The sequence below is a fragment of the Meleagris gallopavo genome, chromosome 10 (genome assembly GCF_000146605.3).
Source record: "Meleagris gallopavo isolate NT-WF06-2002-E0010 breed Aviagen turkey brand Nicholas breeding stock chromosome 10, Turkey_5.1, whole genome shotgun sequence".
Classification (NCBI taxonomy): domain Eukaryota; kingdom Metazoa; phylum Chordata; class Aves; order Galliformes; family Phasianidae; genus Meleagris; species Meleagris gallopavo.
The window spans coordinates 18,136,861-18,149,992 of NC_015020.2; the positions used below are offsets into that span (position 1 = coordinate 18,136,861).

The 13,132-nt window shown below is 45.4% G+C and overlaps 1 long non-coding RNA gene across 1 annotated transcript; it reads right to left on the minus strand.

Moving 5' to 3' along the window:
* Positions 1–775: 775 nt before the first annotated feature.
* LOC109369290 lies at positions 776–11,304 on the minus strand. Its single transcript, XR_002118186.1, has 2 exons — positions 11,193–11,304; positions 776–4,540 (listed from the first exon to the last, which is right to left on the minus strand). It is a non-coding gene; the product is annotated as an uncharacterized LOC109369290 (long non-coding RNA).
* Between the last annotated feature and the right edge of the window lie 1,828 nt (positions 11,305–13,132).

A 13,132-nucleotide genomic window follows, 5' to 3' on the forward strand; every position in this document is an offset into this window, starting at 1 on the left:
AAGAAACCTCTGAGCTCTTCAAGAAATAGGTGGAAAGCTGTAGGAACAAACGTGTGTTGGCTCAGTGCTGAAGGTCAAGTCTCCCTGCCTTTGCTGAGGGACAGTTTCAGAGCAGCAGTCCCTGAGAATCCACTCGTGCTGTCCCGAGCCCCTCCTGCAGCAGTCTGGACTGTGTCCAGATGTGCTATGGGTGTCCCTGACCACAGTGAGCTCCCTGCCTTCGCTCTGTGCTCAGTGAGGAACACCAGGCACAGCCAAAAATTGGAGCCAACCCTACCTAAGTGTGTCCAGTGCATCAACACAGGCAGAGTAAATTCCTCCTTCCAACTATTTATCTACTCTCTGTTAAGGCTGAATGAAGAATTTATGTTTCTCACTTATGTATTTTTTTTTATTATTTTTATTTTTTAACTAGTTTATGGTATTACAGAATTTTCTGTGCTGTGGCACACGTGGGGGCTATGGGTGTGCTGGTCCCCAGTGGGGGCAAGAAGGAGGACAGGCAGTGCTGACGTGATGGCTTGGCCATGACTGGGCTGGGGACAGGATCAGGGATGAGAACAGGGACAGGGCTGCCTCTGGCCTTGGCACAGGAACGAGGTCTCTATGGCAGTGCCTGATGCTGGCACAACACTGCAAACAGGCTGCTCACTGCTGGAGCCAGAGATAAAGATTCACCCCTTTCCTAAACTTCCTCACATATGTCAGATCATGCCAGAATTTTGAAATTCGTTAAGATTCTTAGAAAAGAAACTGAATTTTCTTTCTTTCTTTGTTTTTTTTTTCTTTTATTATTATTATTTTTTGAAGAAATGATATCTCCCATGGCAGGCTATGAAGTATGGATTATTTACCTCCAGATTGGGCACAAATCTGGTCCAGTCTCGGAAGTAAACGCACACTGAGTCTTTAAGGCATATTGTTCATCCAGGTAAATACGTATTTTGGTATACACATTCTTTGTAACACACTTACGTGGAATAAGAAGAGATTTTGGTAAGCGTAACATTTACCAGAGTTGGTCTAGAATGCTAACTTTGAAAATGTGCAAAGAAGCAGCTTTTCCTGGCGGTGGTGTTTAACACCCCTGTATCTTAAAAAACAGCACAGTTTCTAACAAAAATATATATATTGAAAAGTTTAAAAAAAGCTGTCTAGCAATGATGGATACACTTCCTGCCAAGTTATAAACCTTGAGAAATGGCATTCGTTCAAGAAGTTACGAGTTTAATTCCGTAATAGAATAATATCCTGATCAGCAATGCCTCTCTTTGAGCATTGCTGCTGCTGCTCACGTCACCGATGCAGCGGTAATTAGCAGCCCTGAGTTATCACACGAGTGGGAACTTACAGCATTACAGACCTTGGGGTTTCCCATGCGGACAGTGATCTTCATATACGTATTCAGTTGTACTGCTTGGAGCTAAGCTGTTTATTTTTCACTTTTTAAAGGTGGGAATAAATAGAATACGATTTGATCAACAGAGATGAACAGTATGGGTCAACCATTCCAAGAAGCACAGAATGTACCGTCCTGCCTAAAGCAAACACACCCCACAAACTAAAGAGTGAATGGGCTCTGCCCGATGCTGTAGCCTTCAGCTTGCAGCAGCCTGCACAGCCCTGCTGGAAGGACGTCCCAGCAAGTCCCAAACTGCACAATTACCTTTACCACACAGAACAGATTAACCACAGAGCTGAGGTTCTTTATGGGATCGATGCCGCTTAGGGCTCTGATCCTGCCAGAACCTGAGCTTGTTTAACTCCACATATCATATCTTTCAAGGCAGGAGCACCAAGCCAAGCACCCGTGCCCCGTGTTGGCTGCACACCGAGGGGCAGCCCTGCTGGCACTGGGGCTGTGAGCCCACGCACCCCAAGCACACGGCTCTGCTCAGTGCTCAGACACCTCCTCTGTCTGACAAACTGCTACTGGCACCCACAAATGTTCATGGGCTCTTTTCCTTTTTGGAACTGACAACAACAAAGTACCCACAAATTTAACGGAGAATTAATGGGACTGAAAGCCTTGTCCACATAACCCAGTGGTTCTATGTCTGCCATCAGCCAATACTTCCTTTTCATCAAGTTTAATTAAGCTGCCGTTCATTCCATTCTGTTGCTGGGGTTGTTTCAGATGTCAGGAATCACCAAAATAAAATCATAATGGAAATGCCCGATTGGACCCGGCCCCAGCACAGCCCGTCTCACATTCACACGAGGAGCAGCAGGTGAGCTGGGTTACACACACCCCTGTGCTTTCTTCACAAGTCTGCCCTGACGTGATGTTTTCTGCAGCACCACTGTTTCCAATGAACGGATTCTAAAATATGGCACTTTAAAGCTGCAATACAAGGGAGAGAAGAATATAAGGGCTGCGTGTAGTAGAATTTGAGTTGGCTTTAAACCGTTTCCTTCAGCAACGAATTTGGTCACGTTATTCAAGGTTTTACAGAAATGCCACGCTTCTGAAAATGGCCACTGCTCAGCACGCAGCTGCAAACGACGTGATAGAAATGGCACAAGCTGTCACTGAACACAAGCAGACCTAGGACGCTTTATTGCCGTATTTTGGAGTCAATGCGTTTCACTTTGTGCACCTGGGCTCATCAGTAACTGCAACAGCTTCACCGCACGTTGTGCCTGTGCTTTAGCATGGGACAGCACACAGCGAGTCCAACCAAACTCAGGATTTGCCTTTCCAGAAACGGGGGTATTTGGAACTGCTGCGTATGCGCAGCACTCATCTGGTATTGCTAACCACAAACCTTATCATTAGGAGAGGGAATGCAGTACTCGTATAATGGCTTTATTATTCATGTCGTCAGCTGTTGTTTTTTTAAGCACGTCAGCATCTACCGGGGGCCAATTGGAGACGTTGTGCTCTAAGGCTGTTGGACACAGTCACATCCCAGCAACTTACAAGGATGGCATTTCTAAACTCAGTTGTAAACTGCAGCAACGTTTTGCATTGATGCAGTACAGGGCTGCTTAGAAAAAATAGTGATTCTAGATGCTCTTTTGAAACTTGATCCTTCATTGAGTTTAATGCGAGTCTTATCTTGATAGACTGCAGTCCTAGGAGATCGTCTATGATGACTAAATTGCTGTGGTAAGCTATTGGTACAGTGTGTGTACATCAGGAATGAAGTCCTGTCTGTAGATGCATCATTGATGGCAGCATGCACTTCAGTACGGTTATTGGAGCAACCTCGTTTTAATATATATCTGTATTTTATATATATATGTATATATATAAAATTCTGCTTGATACTTTATGTATTTTCAGATATCTAATACTTAAAAGCATCCTTTATCATTGCTAAATTAGCCAAACCAGTACAAAATTAAGTGCAAGAAAAATACCAATTCACATCATATTTTTGCCAGTAATACAAAAGGGATGATTCAGCTTCTCACATTTACAGCCACTTAGGAATTCTGGTTTAGAATGACTACGGGAAGCCTTCTTACATTCAAAAGATGTCTCAAAATAATTTGCGTTCTCTTTTGTAATGGGGAAACTCGTTCTTAATGCAGATCGTCCACTGCTTAGTAGGGGGAAAATAAAAAGGGATCAGTGCTATCCTTGTCTGATTGCCTAAAAATATACTGAAGCAGTCCCATTACCCACTGGAGATGGGAGAGGAGGCCTTCTGCCTAACCAATAGCACCTTCGTCCTCAGAGATCGGTTATGCTCAAAAGGATGCTGTAGCATTTCCCAAAGCACATTCCAGATTTGTTGGAAAGGAAGAGGAAAATAGTGTTTTATGAAGGCACACCCATGCTGAATTTGCAGGAAAAAGGAAGAAATCAAAAAGCAGTACTGCACAATGCAGTTATAATACAAGGCTCATTCTTGAAACCTGAATATCATGCTGGAAGAAAATCTAGATATGTGTAATATTCCGAAGAAATATTTTGAAGGCAAGATTATTTGATTTTTTTTTAATTAAAAAAAAAAGTTCTTGTGTACATGTGGAGAGAATGTTATTTAAGAAGGGAACTGAATGTTGTATTGCAGCCTTAAAGAAGCCCATTTTACTGCAATATTCTCCTTTTTTTTTTTTTTTCTTTGTAAACTACGGTCTGCAGTTCAGCAGACCATGACTGAATGCTTTTGAAAACTTGTAGATTACAAACATGAAATCACAATTAATACCCTCTAAAAGTAGCTTCAGAGCTTTCACGTCTTAAAAAAGGACAATGTGTACTGCTTCACAAGGTAATGCAGCTAATCAAAAAAGGAGTAGAATTAAGGTATTTACATAATGAGCAATTCTACAGAAGGCGATCATCCCCACGCAAGCACTGCTGATTATATCCCACGCTGCTTTTAACAAACTCTACCAGATCAGATCCAGTCATCAGCACTTTCAGAGAATCCTTAAAAGCCTTTTAGGGTTCTTTACACTCAGTGCAGAATGATGTTCTTCAGGTAGAATATGCTGGTGAGGGAGGACAGTGTCAACACAAGGTACCAGCAGGAGAACAGGACCTCGGCGTCCCCGGTGATCCCATACTGGGCCGTACTGGGAGCTGCGGAGAGAAGAGAAAGGGGTTAGTGGGCGATTCCTACCCTCACGTCCCGAATGCTTACAATTCATTCTTCTACGACAACATCAGAGCAGCAAAAGCGTTAATCTGAAAACAGGAGAGACGTGGCAGAGGTCGCCAGGCCCTCCGGCCAGCACCAGCACTGCTGCCGCGATACGGAGCACAGCCCGTGATTCAACACTCCAAATTGCGAGCACTTAACATCAGATGAGTGCTTCATGTTTAAACATCTGAGTAATGTATCTGTTTTTAAGTTACCGAGCATTAAAATCTCCGCTAATACCAACGAGAGGGGAATATATTTTGCTCTGTTGGACAACAACATGTTTTCTGCTTAGCTTTCGGAGCCAAAGCTTGAACGTTGTGCTTAGCCAGAGAGATGTGTATTTATTGTCAATCCGTTTGAAGAGATTGTATTTACTTGCTTTAATAGGAAGCCTCTTTTAAATCCCTAATTAAATATTGCAGTGAACGCATGCACACAGAGTCAAGAAACGTGCTGAGCTGTGAGATGATGGTGAGCAGCCGGCTGCTGGCCCACAGGAGGAGGCTCAAGCAGGAACCATTGCTTTTGCTCCTGTAAAATCCCAGGGGGATGATGGGGAACCCAACACCCAGCTGGGAGTACCGACATCAGTGAGGTGGGGTTGGACACAAGGTGAGCGCTGGAGCTGTGCAGCGGAGGAACGGGGTCCATGAGGCCCCAACACCCACAGTGCTGAATGCTGGTATCAGTGTTTGCTTTTGATACTGCATTGCTTCTGCCTATTCCAAAACACAAAAGCTGTGTGAGCCTTACACCCAGTGCCACCTGCACAAGCAGACACTGGTTGTGTAGGTGAAACTCAGATCCGAGCCGCAAAATCTGTTGACTCATCGGCTCTCCACCTCCTTCACAGAATCACAAAAGCATGAAATACCCTGAGGTGGAGGAGCTGAGAACACCACGGAAGGATTCTGGGCTTTATTTATTGCATGGAGTTAAAAATGACCCACAGCCTGCCTGGGACAAGGATGGGAAATTGCCTGTGGGTGCTGGACTGCAGCAAGAGAGAGCCAACGTGGTGCCCATCCCAGCAGCACACAAAACAACAACACAATACGACCGAATTCATTCTAGATGTTAAAACTTCCCCTTTTGTTCCTTCAACGACTTCCAGCCATGACTAACTACAGGGCACTCCCCTCCCTTCTCATTAAAAAGGAACTTTCTGTGATAAACCAGCATGACAAATCAACATTTAATGCGTTGGAAAAGGCAAGCCAGCAAACCCAAGCATAATGTAGGTGGTATTTCGTTTTAGCATATTAAAAGAGTTTCCCCAAGTAAAGATAATTTGAATTTCAGTGACTTTAAAAGCCAGTGGAAAATTATGTAAATCTGATTTGCTGCATACGAGCCATCACTATGTTTGTAAAGCTTATTAAATCATAGCTGCATTGTTTTGGCACAAAGGTGCTAGGTGAATTAATGGGCAAAGATACATCTACTTGTGTCAGTAACAGGAAGAGCTGTGTTTCCCAAAGCTGGCTGACCAGTCATAGGATCACAGAGTCATTTGAGCTGGAAGGGGACCATTAAAGGCAGCATGGTCCCACTTGCTATAATGAACAGGGACACCCACAGCTCCACCGGGTGCTCAGAGCCCCATCCCTGACCTCGGGAGTCTGCAGGGATGGGGCACGATGTGAAAGAAACCTGAAGGAGGAGGAGGCCCAGACACGAGTGTGGGGAAGGACTCCAACCCACCAACGGTGCCCCCAGGGAGTCCTGTGCCACCTCTCCAGCCCCACACCACCTCTGCCCACGTGCACCACTTTCCCTAACTCAGTGATTACTCCACGTAATCCTAAGGGTTTGTCACACTTAGCAGTTGTGAAAGTGTTTGAGCGCACTCTTGGTGCAGATAGGATTATATTCAGACATCTCTCCTGGTAGTGAGTATAAAGGAGCAAAGTAATGCTATATCACTATCTCTAATTAATACAAGAGATTAGGAAAAGCACTATGCTGAAATGCATAAACCAACATTTGCTAACACCCAGGGCTGCATTAACCAGAAATAATTACAAGCTCTAATGCTGAAGCTGGTAGACAAAAGCACGGACCTCTTTAGGTTGTCTGAATAAGCAAGAGTAATTCTGTTAAATGGATTATGCAGAGAGACGTTAATAAGCATTTCAGTTAACTATATTCAGGTTAATGATTTATTGTAGGAAAGACTTAATAGTTTGTATGCAAGATTTAAAACATGCGGAGAAGGAAGGGATAAACTAACTCAAGGTCAAAGCAGTGAGAAGATGAAGACTGGGCTGTCAGAACTGTCTGTTACAAGAGGAGCTGGAGAGAGCGCAGCCCTTGAGGGCTCAGCAGAGTCCCACAATAACATCTCAAAGCACACTGATACCTGAAGGCAGCAGAGGATGGACGGCTGTGGAGGAACCATCTACAAAGACTGCATGAGAACGCAGTGGATTGAGGGTGGGGAGACCCCGTGGCCCTGAGAAGCCCAGCCCTGGGACAGGACAGCCTGGCCCTGGCCCACATGCAGCCACAGACCCAGCAGGACCCCCACTGCACGGCCCGTGCAGTCACTGGCAAGGCAGGAGACCAACCACGGTGCAAAATTCACTCGTTCAGTTAAATTGATAAATCTGAACCTTTTGAGGCTGTAAATAGGAATACAGAGAATCTAAGATAATTGCTCTGTGGAAGTAGAAAGCAATTATTTGTTGCATTAAAATATTAAAGCTTAGCATGGTGAATACTTGAGATAAATATGCCATCAGAGACGCTGAAGAGAAACACTGCCCTGTGTGTGTTTGCACGTATCTTAGTGTAAGCACTGAAAATAAAAACAAATTATTCCTTGCTCAGCCATAAAGACCTCATTTGTGCCACGCTCTGTATCCGATTTTGAACTGGCAGGCGACACTGGGTCAGACTGTGTTCAGATATGTGTGCCTGTAGGGTTAAAGCCACAGGGCACTCAGCTCAGCCTCCTGCACCAGAATTGCTCCACCATCCAGGTACCCCCAGTGCGTGCAGAGCCATTCCCCATCCTCCCACCCACACACCTACAGGTAATTCACACTAAATGTTGCCAGCAGCAATGTACTGATCTAAACACAGCTCAATGATATACACAGCAATGTAGATTGTAAGTCAGACGGCTTTTGTCTCCGTGTTAATGCAATGGAGCGTGCCTGACATGCTTTGCAGTTGTCAGGACCAGCGCTGGTAGGTGAGCACTCAGCATCTGCGTGCTATTAAAGGCCCACAATGCAGAGCCATGGCTGGGGGAGGCTGCAAAGTGCCTGCAGAAGGCTTCTGATTGTCCTGATTCCTGCTCGCAAATAACCCCTCTGGAACAAAAGCATTCCCAAAATCAGCCAAAAAAAATCTCCTAACAGCTTTTTTGGTTAAGTCAAAGCTTTTGCATGACTGCAGTACTATTTTTCCATTGCATGCCTGTGCCCTGCCAAGGCTGTAAGCAGGGCTGTGCCGGTGTCCTGCGGGGATGGCGGGCAGAGCCCAGCAATGTGACAGCTGAGGGCAGGGTGCGTGTCCCTGCAGTGCTGGGGATGGGCTCTGGCTGTCAGTGCGGGCCTCCCAGCGGGCCAGGCACATGTCCCTTTGGTTATTCAACCTCTACATGTTTACAGTGGACTCTGATAACTTGGGAAAAATGGGGCAGTGGTGGCTGGGACAGGCTGCTGCTGGTGAGCCTGTGTTGATGGTAATCAGTGCAAATAACAGATCCCCTCGTGCTGCTGGCTGCCCAGCCGTTTCTTCAAGCAAATGTCTTTAGGTATCACACCATCAGAACTGCGGGGCTCAGACAAAGCAGGCTCACGCAAATTCTGCAGATATTACTGGCATGCTCTCGGTGTAACTTCAAAAACAAAAGCGTTTTTACACCCTGATGCACTGTTGCGCAGTATATCTTTAAGGGAGTTCCATTTAGACACAGATGGATTTGATCATATCGAATAAAAACCTTCTATTAAATAACACAAAGCAAAGGAGTCCTGCTAATACATTAATAGGATAAATGCAGCAGGCTCTGAACACAGACTGCCTCAATGTTTAGCAAGATAAAATAGCACAGCCCCAACATACCCAGTTTCTGCTGCAAGCAATATTTCATAATACCAAGAAGTATTTATGAGGAAAATTACCGAGACTGTATAGAATAAAACTTGGCTTTATATATCATCCTTTATACTCAAGTTATCTCAGATTTCTTTCCGCAGAAGAATGCACAGTCATATTGGAACAAAGAAAGTGTCTTTTAAGAACTTGAGAATTCCTGATGTGTATCAGCCTCGAAGGTCAGAGACTGCTTTTGGCACAGAGGAAACAGCAGTGGCAGCACAGGGATGAGCCCATGCCACCCCATCCCTACATGGTCTCCAGGTGCCACCAGTAATGGGGACAGAAGAAGACAGCCAATGCTCTGTCTAGAGGTACAGCAGGGCTTGGAGTCATGGAATCATTAAGTCTGGAAGAGATCTCTAAGATCATCTAGTCCAACCACAGTTGGTAGCACTGAGCTGATGTCTCGAGGCCGACTGTATGGCTCAGAAGCAGGAACAACAAATCCTGAATCTCATCCCCTATGTCCTCCAGCATGGGCACCAGGTCTGTCCCAGGTCAAGCCAAGCTAGAATCTGAATGCAGCAGCTACATGAGAAGGAGCTTTAAGCACTGTGGAGGGCATGGCTAGAATACAGGTCAAACTTACCCAGTAAAAGTAATCTGACCAAAAAACAACCAACTTAATAAGGTCTCTCAAAATGGCTCTTCTAACAAAAATAGCCATCTTCATGCTTGCTGGGAAACAGACTTGACTCTGTGACAAGTCCTCAGAAAAGCATCTGTGATTGCAGTGAATCACCAGTGCTGTGTTGCTGCAAAAGGACAAATGTTCCCTGGGATGTGTACACACAAGTGTAGGCTGTGCTGTGGGGCTGCTGCTCTGCTGTAGGGCAGCATGCAGTGAGATGGCTGCCTTCACGGACATACAGACAACAGCCTGAGAACCACTCAGCCACGAGGAAGGCCAAACAGCAGGCCAGCTTAAAGCCCAAGGAGCAGACAGAGTGCTATTGGATAAGGATTGCCCTGGAGAAGGTAAGGCGGTCACGTTCCCTGGACTGCGGCAGGATGAGGGCAGCAGGTCTGGGCTGCAGCTGGGGAGACTGGGAGGAGTGATGGAGGAAAACAGTGCTGGTTTGCATGGAGGGTGAGGGGTCTGGATCACTGCAGGCTTTTAAGAACAGTGAGGATAAATATCCCTCAAAAATGATGCTGTGTATGCAACTTCTCTTGGAAATGGGAAGAGAGCCTTCTAGGTTTTTTTTTTTTTTTAAAAGGTCCAGGAACGGAGTGCATCATGACTAGACATGACTGAAACACCCAGGTTTTGTAGAACCTGAGATACAGCACGACAGGAGGACAGGCAGAGCAGGGGAGGGCAGGCAGCGCAGCACAGGGCAGCAGCCGGCCCAGTCTGCAGCAGGGCTGTGCATGGAGCTCCCCTTCCCTGCCCAGGAACTGCTTCCAGATTCTTCCCTATGCCTTGAGAACATGCCTGTACCATGCAAAACGTGCAGGACACTTAAAACAAGTCTTTAATTCTCACAGAAAAATGAACACTGCTGTAGAATCTGCAATTCACCTCTTGGCTTATTGCACCCAGCCCTGCTACCACACATATCTTGAGATGTCCCTCATCAATACTTCCAGATGTCTTACAAGTGGTTCCTTCCCTTCCGCTGGGAGCAAAGAGCAGAAGGTTTCCCCCTCAGGAAGGAGCCTTGTGTTCCTGGGTGCGTTCAGCTGGGGCTGCCTGATACTGCCTGCCTCCTGCAGCCCTCCTCATGGGCTGAATTCCTGGGGCTGCCATCATCCCCAGCTCTCCTTCCTCCTTCCCCTCTCTCTCTTTACAGAGCAGGAACAACAACAGATTCAAACACTCGACATTAACTTGCAGTTCTAACTCTTTTCTTGGTGGGATGGGATTTTGAAGGGCTATAATTATCAGCAATGTTCCCACATTGGAGCTAAGAATATGTCAAAGGCCTCTATTGTTTCTATGATTTGAAATAAACCCCAGCTTCCACTTCCTTTGAGTCTGCCAGGCTTTCCTCTCCTTCTTTAGAAGTGCTAAAAATAATTTATCCAAGGTGTCCATAAAAAAGAAAGTTTCTTATATATATACATATATATATATTTTAGTATTATTTCCTGTTCTATTTCAGCAGTAGTCTCTTTGGTAAGGTTATCGCCAGTGACTCAAATAACTTTGCCTTCAAATAAAAGTTATTGCTTAGCCCAAAGGCCAAGTGGAGAGCGCCTTCTGGAATCAGATCCACTCTGCCTCTTCGGAGCATATATAAGAAAAGTTGAATAAATACAAGTCTAATACAGCTTGATAATCATTTTCATATGACCTGCTACTGCATATTAATGAGCTGGAAAGATCGGCTAGGATTTTATTAGCTATATGTAACATGATGGAAAGTGCAGCAACAACAGCAGAGCAGCAAGGTCCCAGGCTGCAGCAAGAGATGATCTGCTCAAATATAATAGCAGGAGGAACAGGAATAATAAAAAGAGGTTGCTCACCTTTAGAAAGCCTCAGGTGCATGGGAATCTCCAGTAAGAAACCCTCACTTCCACTGCCAACCCTTAAATGAGGGCTGGGAAGGGATGGATCCTGGCTCCAGCCCTTCCAGTCACTCAGGTGCATTGCGTTGCATTGCGTTGCATTGCATTGCATTACACTGCATTGCATTGCATTGCATTGCATTACATTGCATGCACCCGAGCTCCCTTGGGTTGGCCCTGCCTTCCCACCAGGTGCTCAATCACTGCTTCAAGCCGTGACCTTGTATTTCCGCTACAGTGATACAAGGCCAGTTTAGTAAAAATAGTCCACCAAACAGTGACAATTCCATCTCCATGTTCAGGTGGGAATCAGGGCTAGCACACCACAGCCTGGGATGAAGGCATGGCACAAGGCTGGCTCACATGCATAGCTTATCTGCAAGCACCTCGAGGTGAAAACCAGCCCTAAACAAAATCCCTTCCTGCTGAAAACCCCAATCTCAACCAAGCTGAGCCTAATTTCAGGTGTTCCCACTAATGCTGTGCATTGCAACCGCACCGTACTGAAATAAGAATGAGATCAGTGTGAGCAGGCTGATGGGTGATGTGGGGTGGCAATGCCCTCAGATCAGTGCTGGGCTGCTCTGGGCCACCAGCACCCCGGGGTGCTTGGCCTCACGCTCACTGCAGTGGGAGAGGGAAAGGAAAAAAGTGACATCATGGGGAGAAATACTGCTTTCACTATCAAGGCATTCCTGTGGATGCCTGAAGCCAGCTGATTTTCCTGGCTAAAAAAGCAGAACTCCTCAAATTGAGAATTGGACTGATTAGTTTGGAATTTCTACTGCTGTATAAAAGAAAGGTGATGCCTTGATCTAGTCTTGTGTAAACTGAATAGCACAGCATATTGCAGCCTGCTTCCTAGCAGCAGAAAAATAACTGAGTAGCATCAGTGTGCTCAGCAAAGCCACCAAACACAGCTTGGGTTTGCCTCTGCTTACAAGAAAGATGGTTGAACTGGGATCATTTTTAATTACGGTGTATTTTCAGCTATTGTCCAAAAGACAGATGTGCTATTCCCAAAATGTCCTTCTTGCCCCAGATTTGGGGAGAAAGACATTTCTTTCTGAGCTTATGGATGCAAAACCTCAAATTCTGAGGAAAGTAAAAAGCAGTGCTACTGTTGAGAACGGTGAAATCACTTTTAGATCAGTTTTGTAAATGAGCCATCTACTAAAGCCCTCCGTTAATTGAAAATCCTTCCTTGTAACTGATACCAGAACTAATTCCACTGAGCCTATTTATGTGAAATCTTAATACACCGGGCAATTATAGGCGCCATTTACTGTCGGCCTAAGTGACGTATGTGGCTGTGCAACCCTGGAGCTCAGTGACTAAATATGGATATCACATTCTTTCCCAAATTTTACTTATAGAAAGATGACTTTTTGTTTGCCTGCGGCACAAAGTACATGCTGTCTCTGAAGCACATATATATATTCTAACTCTTTTATTTTTTTTTTATCTTTCTGTTTGAAACTTTCCCCTTCATTTATTCCGTGATGGCATGAGGCTCTGGTTTGCCATCAGCCACGCTGGAAGTGCGTGTCCCTGTGTGACCTGTGGCACAGCCATGATAAAAAAAAGTATTTTTGAGTCCAGCCCCTTTTGTTTCAAATGGAAGATGTGGAATAGCAACAACTGTAGAAGCAGAGTGGGATGCCAATAGAAAGGGATCATTCTAAGGGAACAAATTAACCACAATTTCCTGCTGTTGTGCAGCATTCTGCTCATACTGCTGGTTTCAGGATGGACCTGCCCTCCCAGCCACATGTCTGCAGCACACAACTGGCCTCGACTTTATCATCTGTAGCGACTACAACCAATGAAAGCAATCATCACATTAGCTTAAGATGCCCCATCCCTGCAGGCACTCAAGGCCAGGCTGGATGTGGCTC